This window comes from Acyrthosiphon pisum, chromosome X (genome assembly GCF_005508785.2).
Source record: "Acyrthosiphon pisum isolate AL4f chromosome X, pea_aphid_22Mar2018_4r6ur, whole genome shotgun sequence".
NCBI classification, from domain to species: Eukaryota; Metazoa; Arthropoda; class Insecta; order Hemiptera; family Aphididae; genus Acyrthosiphon; species Acyrthosiphon pisum.
In genome coordinates this window covers 7090843-7107955 of record NC_042493.1, presented here as the reverse complement: position 1 = coordinate 7107955, position 17113 = coordinate 7090843, and the positions used below count along the sequence as shown (strand labels likewise).

General features: G+C 26.6%; 1 protein-coding gene across 1 annotated transcript in view; it reads right to left on the bottom strand.

Moving 5' to 3' along the window:
* Positions 1-17113, bottom strand: part of LOC103308338 (myelin regulatory factor) — a 197241-nt gene that overhangs the window by 127535 nt on the left and 52593 nt on the right. The gene's annotated exons all lie outside the window — the stretch shown is intronic.

Here is a 17113-nt window from a genome sequence, read left to right as displayed (position 1 = left end):
ATTATTAAATTATTAAAACATATAAAGTATTTATTATTGGTTTAGAAACGAAACCAATGATATTTAGTATCTATTAAATAATTTATTATTACTGTTGTCCATGGTCCTATCAGAATTAAGAAGTATACCTATGTCCTATATATTGTACATTTTCGTCAGTATTTTCATGTAATACTATTAATAGTATTTATCAATAGACGATATTCAACTATGATGGTGCCGAACTTATAAAGAAATACTATATAAAGTATTAAAGTATAAACACTATATACCTAGTCTATAACTTAGTTTTGGGTTGGAAAATATTAAGTACGCTAGCATTGTATAAACAAATTATTATTTTTTTTTTAACTCAACAAAAAGTGTGTATTAACTTTTAACTTTTTGTTATTGGTGCATATTGATTTAACTAAACTGAATTGAAAAACAATCATTAACTTGCCAGCCTTGATATTAATAGCATTATCAATAGACAATATTCAACTATATAATAAATTAGTACCGCGAACACACCTCTCGACGTCTCGTCTTGTTGGTTTTTAGTTTTTTACTGATTGTTCCTAATGACTCTTTTGAAACTTGATTGTTGTAATAATTTATAATTTGTTGTGAAGCACTTGGAGATTTTCATAATTCTTTTTTCTATATATAGCATGGAGTCGTGAAACGTGATAATTGTTTTTAGATTTTGAACTGACCGAGAGAATGTATTGATTTTACAATGATGTGTATTTTTATAATTTTTTTTTCTGATGGTCATCAACATTTTGGGTAGTAAAAATATTTCTATTTTCTGATATAAAAGTGAATATAGTTGGTTCTTTTCGGAGGTAAAAATCGAAAACTTTAGTTTCAGAAGTTAGAAATCATCAATAAAAACAAAAAAAAGGTGGATAAGTAGATGTCGCTCTGCTGTACAGTAGGCTACAAGTGGGTCACTGTATAATGGATAGTAATAAATTTGAATTCAATGATGTAATATCACTGTATAAGAAAAACTATTCTGAGCGGAGACGGTATGTCAGTCTAGGTATAAGATATAGGTACATGTATTATAACTTATCTATGGACTATGGTATTAAAAAAAAAAATTGACCAATAATAGGTATTTATAAATTTCCAAATTAATCATATCACAATATCAATTAGGTACTTATAACGTGTTATACATCAACAACAAATCGTGGTACTATTATAGATATAATATAATAGTGTACTTTAGAAGTTTCAAGTACTCACGAATAATATTATACAATCACAACAAAATAACTAAAATAGTTATTCCAGGTTTTTTAATATATAATTTCGTCCAAATTTTAGCTTAAAATTACTACATCATGCTACACTATACCCTCCTATCCCATCAATGCCTAGTGCATACAGGGATGGGCAAGATACTCAAAAATTAGTATCGCGATACTAGATACTAAATAATTTGATTTGGATTATCAAGATACTAGATTAGTGTTTGAAGTATGAAATATTTATTGAAAATCACAAAAATGTGAAACATTGACATTTTTTTTAACACAATGCTCAGTGTTTTAAATTCTAATGTATAAATACAGTGGGTTAGGTATACATACAGATACCAAACAGTTATGAAGGTAATTTATGACAATTATATGTAAATATAAAACTTATTTAGAAATAAAACAAAATTTTTTAAAATACTGAAATATTTCAAAATTTTAAATTTCATGAAATTTTCAAACACTATATACTAGATACTCTATACTTACATTTTAAATATTTAGATACTCGGTACATTTGAAAAAATTAGTCATAGTCTATGACGCATAGGATTTTTTTAAATTTTATTTATACACAATTATAATTATATAGGTAGGTTGTAAATCCAGACAAATGCATTTAACTTTAAAATTCCAAATATTAGTTAAGTATAAATATATTGTAATAAGTCAATCGTTAAATTAAATAAATAAATAATAATAAAAATAAATCATAGATATCATCGTATTGAATAGTATATAATGACACGACAAAAAAACGTTAAATGCATTTAACTTTAAAATTTCAAATATTAATTAAGTATAAAATATTATGTGTTCATTACTTATTTTATCGCCGTCATCTGTCGCGCGAAAGGTGGACTATACCTACAAACATACAGTCAACAAGTACGAATAGAATGATGCACTTTTTACAGTCGTATAGATTACGGATATGGATATCTAATATAGGTACGGACCACAGACGTACAGTAAAGACGTAAACTCTCATTCAACGTGTATGTGTGGTGCGTCACAGTACACAGATATAACTTAATATGGCTAATAAGTTGAAAAATAATTTCGTATAAGTTGTAGGTACTGCAATTGAATTATGGATTTATAAATTTGAATTCACCGCGCATATTATTTTACACATATTATATATTATATTAGTATTATACTAAAACCTAAAACATAGTCAAACAGTCGCGGTTGGTATAGATAGGCGAGTAAAAATAATCTAAAAAAATTAATTTTTTCAAAGTATTGCACTAAAGTATCGAGTATTTTTTGACAAAATTATTTTGTGAAATACTCGATACATAGTCTAAAGATGTATCGAGATACAAGATACAAGATACAATTGTATCTAAGATACGTATCTTAGGTACTTGTATCGAAGATACTGCCCAACACTGAGTGTATACCACACCGTGCCCTTCCTCTCCCGTCAATGTCTAGTATACATATCACACAGGACCCCTTCCCTTCCATCAATTTTGATAGAAAACATTATTAAGTATACTATATTACCTTCTATCTACATTTGAATATTATATATATGTATACAGAGCTGTGATGGAATTGGAATTTTTCATAGGATAGTCTACTATACCATCATTTAATAATATTAACAACATAATAAATCCACTAACAGGTATATTATTCATAACATATGGTTATAGTTAACACTAAATTATAAACAAATAATAAATACATTATATACTCCAATCCACAACCCCTTAAGAAATTCAGAGACAAGCACCTCTCATTTACTGGTATATAGAATATCGATATAGTATTCAATATTAGATTATTGTAAGAAAATACTTTAATAATATACAGTATACACATTCTAGCGTTTCATACATACTTACATACATACATATATACATAATTACATACATATATTATGACTATTTCAACTATTCAATTTTTTTATAAGTTTTCATGACCGATTTATTGAACATTAATCAACTTATCAATCTATCGAGTATTCGAGTCCTTATATGTAGTACACATTATACCCCAACTCGATTCTAGTCCATATTCCAAACTTTTATACATGTATATACCCTAAACCAAACTTATATACAATTATGTATACCTACCTATAGATGTGCGAATGATACATATTATATTATTATACATAAGCAGTTTAGTAATACATAGTTAGAAGATAGTTATGCATTTTTACTCATCAATAATAAAATATAATATAATTATGTACATAAAGAGGTATGTTGAATATATTTTTTTCATATTATATTCATACACTTACATACAAATCTAATTGACTATTTCAATTATTATTGGCTTATTCATTAATTTTTTTTATAAAAATCACCACCGATAATCGAATATCAATCGACTTATCAATCTATCAACAATACATTTCAGTTTTCCACACCTAACTCAATAATTCTAACCCATTGAAAATTATACCTCAAAACTACTCTACTTATACATATATACTATAATATATAGATACTCCCAGACATGTATAATACATTGATATATTAATTACAGCTACATAATATTATATATATTCGTATAATGCACACTACACACAATATATAAGCACCATACATAATAAATAATATACTACAATTAAATTATACGACACATAGCTAGAAACTAATTATATATATATATATAAGTAAAGATGACATAGTTATTACTAAATTATCATGATAATCATGATACGGTGCACCTATTAAACATTAGCCCATTCATATTACACACATATTATATAGAATGTACAGACCAGCTCGATTATTTGAATTAATTAATTTTTACATCGATTAATCATTTTATTTAACCTCATTTTTTATAAGTAGGTTTTTAATTTATCACCACCGATTAATTAGGTATTAATCGAGTAATCGATCTATCAACTATTTTATAATACGAATATAGGTAATACAAACATAGATGGTATATGAATTCATATGTTATATTAAGTATGAGTAATGTACATGCTTACATACAGGTGAACATACATTTTTAGATATATCTATACATTCATAAACATCATACATAATAACTTAATAACTAATAAGTACTTAGTACCTATACCGATATTAGCTACCTATACATGTTACATACATGCAGAGGCGTAGCAAACTAGGGATTTTTCATAGAATAGCCTACTATTTTACACACCTTACAGTATCAATACCCTGATAAACCTACTCACTCAGTGCCGCAACTACCGCAGGTGCAGGCGGTGCAAGGCACCGCCTGATGGGCCTCACAAGTATGTGTAGGGGCCTCGAATTTTACCATAACCATAGATAATATTATAAAACAATTGTAAAATGAAATATAAGAATTCATCATTTTAATTTTGTTTTTTCGTGTATATCCTATTTCATTGGCTCAACAATACCAATATATTTATTTCTATAAACAGGTATATTGTTTATTAACATTCCGGTATATATCTGTGTTAATAAAATGTTTTGATAATATAAAGATTAAAAGTGCATTTTTATTTTTAGATTCTGAGCGAAGCAATAAATATATTGGTTTTACAATAATGTGTTTTTTTTGTATCTGTGTATACACGATTAGTAGTCTAAATAATGCTTATTTTTCAACTTCAGTATCTTGTTCGATGGGAAAGTGAATCTAGTTGGTACTTTTGGGTAAATGGGCAATGGAATTTACTGGATAATTTAAATATTTAATTCCTAAGATAAAAAGATGTATGCCATTTATAAATGTAATAAATATTACATAATTATATAAATGTAATATTTATGTATAATAAGTGGATTTATTTTGTTATTAGTATTTACTTTTTTTTTTATCAAAATCAAGATATAATATAATACCTAGTGATGTATTATTTAAATATTATAGTCAAGTGCAGTTAGATATTTTTTTGTTACATATGTTGCAAATACCAAAGAAAAATGACAAGTGAGTATAGGACACTTTTGTTGAATATATGAACTCTTAAAATGCCTGTATCCTGTCTGCCACTGTCTACAGTACCTGCATAAGTAGAAATTCATTAAAATTTCAGGGGGGGGCAAACATTTTATATATCAATGTGGGCACACAACCAAAATAACTTTATATTTTTTTATTTTTGGGGGGGGGGGGAGCTAAACCTCTATAATGGTATATTTGGTGGCTAAGCCCCCCCTATTTCCGCAAATACTACAGTAAAAACTAAAAGGGCCTCTAAATTTTTTTTGAACCGGGGCCTCAAAATTGTAATTGCGGCACTGTACTCACTATCATATTATTATCTATAACTAACAGCCAAATTTACCACTAAATTATTATAGTCCAACCCATTAAGAAACTCAGAGACGGGTTATATATATCACTCTATTCACCATGCTATATTATTATTACACGAAATGCTTAAAATTGCTATACTTAAAATATGAAAATAATGAATATATGTTCTATACTGATTTCCTATACTTGTGTCTTGTAATCAGTATATATATAACACACGCATAGCCCCTTAGCAGCTATTATAATATTATATATTTAAATACAATAGAAAATCATTGAAAAATACCGTCCATGTTTCATACATTGTTAGGGTATGATCCGGGAAAAATGTGTGATGGCTTTGCACACGCCGCTATAATAATATATACCGTATACGTGTAGGCGGACCAGTCAGGCAGTAGCGTAATTTCAGTTTTTATTAGACTAGGGAAACTTTTCACTGCTAATTTTCCGATATAATTTTTTAATAAAAACGTTGTTTTATAAGCAACTTGAAACTATGTAAAAAAATTTACGCTTTTTGAAATAATGAGTGTTGTTTGATAAAAGAATTACTCAGTATACAAAATTTGTATACTGTAATAATTTATTTATATTTAATAATTTAATTATTTTGTTGGATTTCATAATTTATAAGTACTTACAACAAAATACATTTTTTTAAGATGAAAACCTATATTATAATATTATGTAATTTGTAAATCTTTAACATTAGGTGTAAATGGTATAATTATAAGTTTTATATGAAAAAAAAAGTAACTTATTTTTAACTAAGTTAAGTTACTTATTTTTTCCAACTAACTTGTAACTTTAACAAGTAAAATAAAAAAGATGGGTAACTTTTAACTTTAAACTTAACTTCCATTTTTCCAAATTAACTTAATTTAACGAGTTAAAAAAAATAGTTAACTTGCCAAGCCTTGCATTTGAAAAATATTAAAAATCCTTAGTGACAGTTTGTTTTTATAAGCATTTAAAGTTCAAATCTTGACAAAATAGGAAAAATCACAAAAATTAGCAAATTATTTTGAATTAAGAATTCATAAACATTTTTATTTTTAAATCTAAGATTTGAATATGTAATACAAGATTCTTCATAAGTTTGTTTACCTTTATCAAAAAAAAGTTCTATTAGCAAATCTAATTACATTTTTATGAGCGTTTGAAGTTCATATTTTTACAGCATTGGATATTTACCCGATTTCTCATGTAGCGATTTTCTTATTTTGTTGTACATCAAAAACAAACCACTAGCTGTAGATGCATGACAATTCGACTGACTGTTTATATTTTAATTTTCTATATACCATAAAATGTTGACTCTTTTTGAACTGTTCATGGACAATTTCAAATTTTCATTTTTTTGGTTTTTTTTACTATAAATATCAATGAAATTTTATTTATTGGGCCAAAAAGCGTGAAAAGTTAATACAAGACTCCTGATATATTGCTACAATAGCAGTTGAATAATATTAAAATACATAGGCACAATTTTTTTTATAAGCATTTAAAGTTCAAATTTTGACAATATTTATCAAATTTAAAATTTAATAATTATTTTGTTCTTAAAAATTTATAAAATGTTCAAATTCTATATCTTGCGTGATTCTGAGTTTTTTATAACCCAAAAACCACCCATAAATTGATGGAAATCCAAAAATTTAGGTTGGTGGAACTCGTAGGCTTTGATACACACATGGGTTAATGAAAGCCACAAGATTTATAATAAAGGGAAGAGATTGTGTTATACAAAGCCGTAAGGGTACTATTTGGCAACGATGTAGACGCCAGAGCAAGGCGTTCTTTGACACGTTACGCCATCTAAGCGTGTTCTTTATTATAATAGTACATTAATTGAAAAATTTAATAATAATAAATGTACCAGAGCAAGGCATAGTTTTGAGATTAATTTTTTTATAAATTATTCCGCAATTGGCAGTCCGGGATCACGCAACACATAGCATTCGTAATGTTTAAACTCCGGAATCCAACGGGAGTGAACCAACCAGTTTCTTTTAGTATAAATAATTTAACTATCTATATAATCATTGTTACAATAATTTCTTAGTAAGTACATAGTTTATTTTTTGAAAATATTATAAAATAGGCATGTTTTGCGCTAATAAAATATAATAATGGTAAAACAGCAACAGCTGGGCACCGAACCACGGGGCCTCTTTTAAAATCAGACAGGGGCAAATTCCCACCTTACCCCCTCCCCCAAATGACTCTCCGCCACTCAGTAGAATTTCCAAAATTCCACAACGCATAGGGAGTAATTTTATCTGTATCGTAGTGTTTACATTCTTAAAAACGTGTATGCTATATTGATATGTGTTATTGTGTTATGTGTATATTAATAACATTGTTTTCAGCTTTGAAGATTTTATTTATAAAAAAAGTGTTATAACAGAGAACAAATAAAAAACATAAAACTTCAAAGAATAAAATTAATTATTAAACAAAATATTTTAACTTGACACTAACATTTTTTTTTTCTATCAAATACTTATAATTAAGCAGTGCTGGGGAATATAATAAAAAAAATTCAGATAAAAAAATTGTCAGCAAAAATATGGTTCTGCTAAAATAAATGTACAAGTAATTAGGTACAATAACCTCTCTGCTGCGTTGTATAATATTATAGCCTATAGGTGTCGAGTGTCGACTCAAACAATGCATGCGGTGACTGCACAATTTATCACATATTATTTACGCCATATTTGCGGTACCGCAGTGGCAAAAAAACAGACGTGTGCACCGGCCTAAGCTGTATATTATGCTGAGGCGAAATTAAATCAATATTACTACTCAGATGAAAAAACACGAAGCTAAGCGACGATGAATATAGCGATGACGGTAAAACCGCGATAACATTAAAACTATATACGTAGGTAATAACATTATAACAGCGATTACAATTTTCGCGACAAGTAGATAGGTATAAACATATTGGTATTTTTTTTTGTATTGTATAGGTTCACACCATCCAACGTTCTGAAAATTTATAAACGGCTTAAAAAATAAACAAAATATTCAAGAGCTTTAAACTTTTTAAAAGATATAATTGCGTATGATTCTAATTTGCAAGTGTAGGTAAATATATTAAATTTTTATATATTATTTATAAAATTCAACCAAAGTTTGGTTAGCATTAAAAAAATCATCGTCCTGGTAACCACGGATATTCTGGTTAGATAGATTCTATTAGTTGATGAAAAAAATTAACAACAGTAAAAATGTATAAGTTCAAAATTACAGTTATAGCGTCATGAAATTGTAACACATATTAAAACAGCAGTGTTACTTTTAATGGCAGGCGATGTCATCACCAATATCATTCCAACATTAACACAATATGTTTGTTTAAGTCCAGCAGTGTATGTCTCGGACAGCAATTTTTTGTTTAATAATATTATTACAATATTATCATTACAAAATGCTGTCTGGGGTGTAAGTGTGTAACACATAGATCCCGGGCGGCTAAGACGAGATTAAAAATTGCCCAAATGTTTTAATTAAGGTACCTCGCTACAGCTATTAAATGGTTTTTGACATTGCTAATTAATAATAATTGATTTTACTGATTTTACTTATTACTGCATGATGTGTACCTATTAGATTTATTTATATTTTAATCAATTGGAACTTAATTATTTTAAAAATAAAGTTAAAATAACAATTTAATATTTAATAAGTATTTTAACGAAGAATCCTCATTAGTCATTTACCTATTTCAAAAACTGTTAACGTTTATGAAAATATTTTTTTTAGATAATTTTAAGTTGCTCCCACATTTAACACTTAAAAAAAAAACATTACATTAACTTCAGACGTTCATATATAATTTAATATAATTTAATGTTAACAACTTATGAAAAAACTATAACACATGATTAATTGAATATTATTTAATTAAACATTTATAGGTAGGTATAAGAATGTATTTAATTTGAAATAAGCAAGTTTTTAATATAGGCCATAATTTTTAAAATAATGTAATATAAGTCAAATACATAATTATAATACACTTGTAGTTCTATACCTCAAAATATGCTTTTACATGCACAATTTGAAAATTGTTATGTGCATTCTTATCATATCTTAAATTTAAATTGTTGAATAGCTTTGTACCTTTATTATATATAATTCTGATATAATAAGTAGTCAAAAATAATTGTATTTAACAAGTCCATTAAATCTGCTACCTAGTCAAAATAATGAGTACCTACTTGATTTTTTTTTCAATTCATATTTAACTGCATATTTTGTCGATAATGCTTATTTAAACTCTTTCAAGTGTATATTATAAGTGTGTATGTGATGCATAAGTTTAATGCATTAAGTCCCGATTAGGACCGATTAATTTCCATTTATTATTTTTGAGTATAAATTATAATAAATTGTAGGTGTACAATTTTTCATGTTTACCCAATCATATTTATAAAAATTACAAAATATGTATTATATGTATTATATTATTCCCACACAGCATTTGGGAAATGATAATATTTTGTGAATATTTTGGAGTGCTTGAATAATGAATATTTTTCTAATAATATTATATAAATATTTTATTCTCATAAAGTAATAAAATATTGTACAAAAATGTTGACTTAATATTTTTATAATGTTTCCATGAAAATGTTTTTTAAAAAAATATGATTAAAATGTTTTGTTAGTGTTTTTTACAAAATATTTTTCAAAAGTGAACTCCTTGGCAAAAAAATATAAATATAATATTTCCTTATTATTTACGCAACTTTTTCAAATATTTTGACAACTATATTTTTTTCCTGAAAATATTTATATCATAGTTGGGAAATATTAAAATGCTGTGTGGGATATGATTGTTGAATTTGATATTTACAATTTAAATGTTTTATTTTTGGATACCTAAATTACCTAGTAATTATTTTAATGTATACTCACTACTCAATGAGTAGTAATAGAGAGTAATAGTGAAAGTAATATTATAATATATATTATACTTACATAATATAGGTAGGTATACCGTATACTTTTCATTAAAAAAAATGTTCACATTAATTTAATATTATTTAAATCACGATTTGAACCAATATATTTTAATGATTCTTTTAAAAGATAAGGTAGTTGCCTACATTCATTAACTATTTGTTTGATAATTATTTGTACTATTTGACGTATCGATCATTCTAAATAGTTTTATTTTTTATTTTATAATCTTTTAAATATTGTATCCATAAGTATAACTTGTAAAAACATTTTCTAATAATATTTATTATTAAGTTATTAATATTTACATTATTGCTAAAATATTATTAGGACGAATAATATTTTATTTCGGGGATATAGGTATAGTAAAAAATATAAAACAAATTATTATTGTTATTGTTTGAAAATTATATTATAATTAATATTAAAAAATAATTTAAATTGTATATTATATACGGTACTTATATATTTTAGACTTTGAACATAGATTGATTTTTTTAATTTAATGTCTCTTTAATACCTACTTAATTTATAATTTCTTTTAACGATATAATATATGTATACTTATACTATAAATACCTACCTATATATTTGTAATTAAATATTAATAACGTGGTAATTAAACTAATATTGTAGTCTGGTGTTTTTTATTCTGATTACTGCGGACAGTATATTACATTACATTATTACTATTGTAAAATGAAACTTGGTTAAATAAATATTTGGTTTTTTTTATACTTATAAGTTATAAGTGATGGGGTGTGGGGGCGACACGGGCTACTTTTCGTGTAATATCAGGTGAGGGCTACACCCCCCCTCCCCCACCAACATCTTAGCCCTAATTGCATCACTGTCTGCTTTGCGTAAATTTGTTATATTGTGAGTGGCCCACGCAAGAGAAAGAAAACAAATGGTGTGCTGACATCCGTGTTGTTTATTTTACTAGTTATTTTAACTTAATTTTCTTTTGTACTTTATTGTATAATATGTTAAATGTTAATTACTCCAACAAATAGACGACTATAATTTTTTAATCAAGTTCATGAACACTACCTAGTGTTTAAGATAAGAATATACAGATAATGATTTTTATGGTATATCGATTTACTTAACTTAATTAAGACAATTTCCATCAGTTGAAATAAAATTTTATATTAATTTTATATTTTATTTTATTTAAATTAAAAGTACGAGCACTGATTAAATTTTCTGCAAGAAACATCCACCAAAGTTGATAATCAGATCATTTTTCCCACTAGAAAGTGTAAATAAAACAATACAATCCAGTCCCGCAATTACAATTTTGAGGCCCAGGTTCAAAAAAATTTTAGAGGCCTTTTTAGTTTTTACTGAGGCATTGGCGGAAATAGGAGGGGAGCTTAGCCACCAAATATAAAAGCCCCCCCCCCAAAAAAAAAAAAAATAAATATAAAGTTATTTTGGATGTGTGGTAACCAAGCTCTTTTCTCACATTGATGTATAAAATGTTAACCCCCCTGAAATTCCTTATATTTACTTAAGACATAAACAGTGGCTGACAGGATACAGACATTTTGAATGTTCATGTATCCAACAAAAGTGTCCTACACACTTATCATTTTTCTTTGGTAATTGCAACCTATATAATAAAAAACTGTCTAACTGCACTTGACTATAATATTCAAATAATATATCATTATAATATTGTATCTTAAATATTGATAAATAGTATATACTAATAAAAAAATAAATTCACTTATCATAGGTACATTTACTACATTAATAAATGGCATACATATTTTTATCTTAGAAATTAAATATTTAAATTAATCAGGAAATTCTATATTTCCATGACAGATAAAGTATATTAAATTTAAGATAGGTAAAATGAATGAATCCTTAAAGCACATTCAAATAGAAAAAACCACTGTACAATTAGAAAAAGGTGGACAAGTGGATGTTGCTCTGCTGTACAGTAGATTACAAGTGGGTCACTATAATGTATGGTGTTAAATTTGAATTCAATGATATAATATCATTGTATAAGATAAACGATTCTGAGCGAAGACACTCAGTCGGCATATAATATTTATTTATTTATTTATTAATTAATTACGCCCAAGATGAGCAAAAGTTACAGTAAATAAAATGTACAATAAATTACATTACATAGTTGATAAAGAATATAGTAAACCTGGTGGATCATAAAAAAAAATCAAAATTTGTAAATTTATTACAGAACATACACATACGATTTAAAGGGCTATAGTAACTGTAATTCTGGCGGTGGCAGTCGATATGAAATAAAGAGTGATTTTGAGAGTTGAATGTAGGTACTTACCTTAAATTTAATCTTAGTTAATAGATCAGTCCAATCATGTTGGTTATTAATAAGTTTATATATATATAATTAACATCATTAAATAATCTGCGTCTAGATAATGGATTACCATGTATATTCGATGATATAATTTTATTGATTTTTTTTCGAATTCGAACTTAAATTAATTTGCACATTTTCGTGAATTTTACGTTTTTTGTCAATATAAAAGCTTATAAAAAAAATTTTTTCATCTGACTGAAACAATATATTATGAGCCTTAATTAAATGTTGAAGCTTTTTTACCCAACAAATTGTATTGATATTTATAGAATAAAAAACTATAAAAATTGGAAACTGAAAATGTCCGTAAACAACTCAAAATAAATCAAAATATTTTGAAAATGTTATGAATATGTATAGAAAATGCTAATATACACATTCAGTAAATATTTCATTTATCTACAGTCATTTTTTTTAGAGTTACACTAATAACTAGGGCTCGGATTTATATGTAAATACATATTTTCTCTGTGACATGATAAACTAATTTCGGCAAGTGATAAATTTGTTTCACAAAATTTTTGATAAAACGAGCTATATTTCATTCTCCATATTTTTACATATTTTGTCATAAATACATGTTTTTACATATTTCACAATTATGCAATTTTTTCTCACATATTTATACAATTATACTGTTTTAATGTCTTTTCTTCAGATTTAGAATAATTGAAAGGTTATCATAACTATATATTATATCGATAATCTTTTGAATTCGAAAATTTAAATGTGCAGGTTATTATTAATTGTAATCAAGATAACTAGATAACTATAGATAAATATGCATTTTTTATTACATTTTATTTTATTATTAATTATTATTAAGATTTTATGACAATATCGGCGATCTTTTGGTTTGGAAAATTTAAAAATGATTGTTAATTAATGTTTGTAATCAATATAATTAGATAAATATACATTTTTTATTACATTTTATTATATTATTAATTATTATTTTTTTTTTCGATAATAGGTACATATTTTGAATTCTTTAACACATATTTATGTACATATTTTTATTGTATAAATACATATTTTGGTTATATAAATACATATAAATCCGAGCCCTACTAATAACCAAAATTGATTTTGCGTAAAAATTCCCGTTTTTCCTATTTTTTTGAGCCAATGAAATAGGACCTATATACTTAATATTTATACACACGAAAATACAAAATTCAAAATGATTGAATTCTTATATTTGATTTTACAATTGTATTATAATATTATGTATGGTAATGGTAAAATCCGAGGCCCCCATATATAGGTACATTGCGAGGCCCATCAGGCGGTACTTCGCACCGTCTGCACCTGCGGTAATTGCGGCACTGATACAATCCCATACCAAAGCGACGATATCGTTGTGACACAATTTACCGATAAGGCGGCACCGCTGTAAGAGAGGAATGCTAAATATTATATTACGATGGGTTTCAAGTTTCCAATGCTGAATAGTTAAAATTGTACTGTACAACAGGCGTACAGCTGTACTAAAATTGTGTGATACAAAAACGATCTCACATATTCACACACGTGACACGTATATATTGAGAGTTCTGTTCAACAAAAAAAAAAACGTAGGGTTTTCTGTTCTTCAATAAAGACTATAATTTATATACTTAAATAAAATATAAATATAAATCATGAGATAATAATATTATAGTCGCTGTCGGCAGTCACACAGTCGTTTTTAGATTATCTACACACGGTTATCTGAACCCGGTGGGCGACGAGCGACGATAAATAATAATAGCAGCTTACGAAAAAAAAACTTATACATTTATAAATATTTCAAATTAATGATTTTAAGACAGTATTATTTTGATCAAAGACCGAAGTGCTATTAGTTAGATACTTATTCAAAACAATAATAAGTATTAAGTACTACCCAGTATGTTATTTAATATTTTATTTTCCAATATTATTAAATCAGGGCATAAGCACAGTATAAATAATAATAATATTATTATTATTATTATATATTGTTCATCCCTTAAAAGTTAGAGAAGAGAACGCCACACTCAAATGTGTTGTCTCCGTCGTATACCCATCCTGTGAAAATAAAATATATACATATATCATAATATTAAATTCTATTTGATATCAGATATAATAGACATCGGACTACGCACCAACTAGAATATTTGATCAAGGTTGAACTTGACTTAGACAATCCTAGAAGCTACACGTCCTACACACGTCATAATATTATGTATCTATGTATAAATGCTCTGTATAAATACTGAACAACGCCAATAATATTTATTTTTTTTTATCGTATGGCTCCAACTATCGCTATCATTAAACACAAATAACATCAATACAACAAAAAAAAATAAATGTTAATACAGATAAAAGTATAACAAGTCATAACAAGTAATACAAATCATCTATAGTCAACATAATATAGTAATAACAAAACGGACAATAATATAACGGCTAACGGTCGCACAAGCGAATGAACAATTATTAATAACGTATAAAAACGTTTCTATCTATAAAATCTGAATAAAATGTAATACGAGAGCTGAAAGTACCTATTATATTATTATAGTAATACAGGTAAGGCGTGCTCTCAGGATTTTTGTCCTGGGGGGGAGGGGGCTCACAAAATATGTTCCTACTTCCCATTATATTAAAGTTTACTTTTTTCGACTAAACACAGTAGACAGTAGTTGATTCTTTATGTTCCTCTTATGGATTATTGCCACCCTGAGAATAATTCATTAACCCCTCCTACTTTTTTTACTAATAAGTATAATATAATAGCAGTTACAAATACAAACTACTCACAGGCAAAGCAACACTGAGAAAAAAAAATATTCTAATAATATAACACTTATAGTAATATGTTATATATGTAAATAAGAAAAAAAAATTTAACTCACGAAGATCGGTGTATATTTAGTGTCATCCTGTACATTATTAAATAGATCGTTTACGACGTTGAAATGTTCCGGAAATTTGTTGTACTGATCGATCACGTGGATTACGACGACTGTCCTTTTCGACTGAAACGTTTTGATTCGAAGTTCTACGCCCCGAAACAGCTGGCGCCGGGACCTGAATTAATATTGGGTTTCGATCAAATATTCTGTTTTTTACGTGCAGAATACCGTGATGATGGTAATACACGTAATATACGATTTGCCTGTGTATTAGCGTACCCCCTCTCCACAAATTAGCTAAGCCCCCACAAAATGAGCTATAGCCCCCCCCCCCCCAAAAATACAATTTTAAAATGCTATGTTGCAATGGTCTGCTTGCCTTTAATATATTCAGCAATTCAGTCCCCCCCCCCCCCACATCAAAAGTTGAAATTTTGCCTATGGATCGCATAAAGAGTGACTGCGTTATTTCTAATTTCCAAAATGATATAATAAGCAATTTTAATGAAATTTTTTCGTAATGTACAGTGTATATTATGTACCTATTTTACTTTACATGATTATTAAATATTAAATTATACCAACGCACTCTTATTAATACCTAATTTAATAAATATAAATTTGTAAAGTAAAAGTTTAAAGTCATATAATATTATACCTATTCAATCTAATTAAATATATCCATTAACACGATTATTTTATCAAAAAAATAACAGAAATGTTTGTATTATATTATAGTATTGGATTATTTTTATTTTAGTATTAATATTCAAGTAGGTACAACAAAAATTTAAAAAATATAACTTGATGGATTTTTTTTAAATAAACTGAGCAAAGTTAAACTATTTCAATTTTCAATTAAACTAGTTAAGTTCATAAGTTAATAAGAAAATTAACTAACTAATTAAGTTAATAAGATAAAAAAAAATTAACTTTTTAACTTAACTTTAACTTTTAAACTAGTTAATGCCCACCCAGTGGTGTACCCAGGATTTTAGAACTGTGGGTCTGTCTTACTTACGAGAGGCCACTGTGTTGAAAATTCAACCAACTAGGTATAACAAATTCGCCCAATGCGCTCGCGATTTACCTTATTATAGTTATTTACATCACATTATTATACCAACATTCAATATAACTATATTCCATAAGTCATAACAAATTTTTAAGTAAAATGTAAAATTTACTTACAAGCTTTAGTAATAAAGCTATATTTAATTAATTGTTATTTGTATTTGTAAATTTGTTGCATTAAAATGTATACCCAATTAAAAAATTTACCTGAAATATTTAAATCAAAGAAACCATGTCTCGTGATATCATGAATTTCAATACTTAATTTAATTTTAAAGGTTCAGTTACTCCAGTTTCAATAGTTATGTCATACACTTGTT